Here is a 386-nt window from a genome sequence, read left to right as displayed (position 1 = left end):
GCAGCGGCGGCGCCCCGAGCAGCAGCAGCAGCAGCAGCAGCAGCGCGGGGCCGGAAAGCCTCCACGGGAGGCCTGTCGAGGGGAGATGGCAGCAAATCCACCACTGCGTCCAGGAGGGGCTGGACTCCTTTATTTTTCAAAGAGCTGCCGCAAAGAACTGGAAGAATCTTTTTCTGAATAGTCAAAGTCCGCAGGCCCTGCAGCAAGTCTGCTGCTGCTAAGGTGCTGCTGTCGAGGTACTTGGCCGTGAGCTCGTCCGAGGCCTCAGCAGCAGCAGCAGCAAGTTCCGCCCTCCTGCTGCTCACTTCCTGCTGCAGCTCCGGGGGCACCCGCTCCACCCGATACCGGAAGCTCGCCGCGTCGTTCCTCCTGCTGCTGCTGCTCCT

This window comes from Eimeria tenella, genomic scaffold, assembly GCF_000499545.2.
Source record: "Eimeria tenella Houghton genomic scaffold, Eth_scaff2302, whole genome shotgun sequence".
Taxonomy (NCBI): domain Eukaryota; phylum Apicomplexa; class Conoidasida; order Eucoccidiorida; family Eimeriidae; genus Eimeria; species Eimeria tenella.
This window is presented reverse-complemented; position numbering follows the sequence as displayed.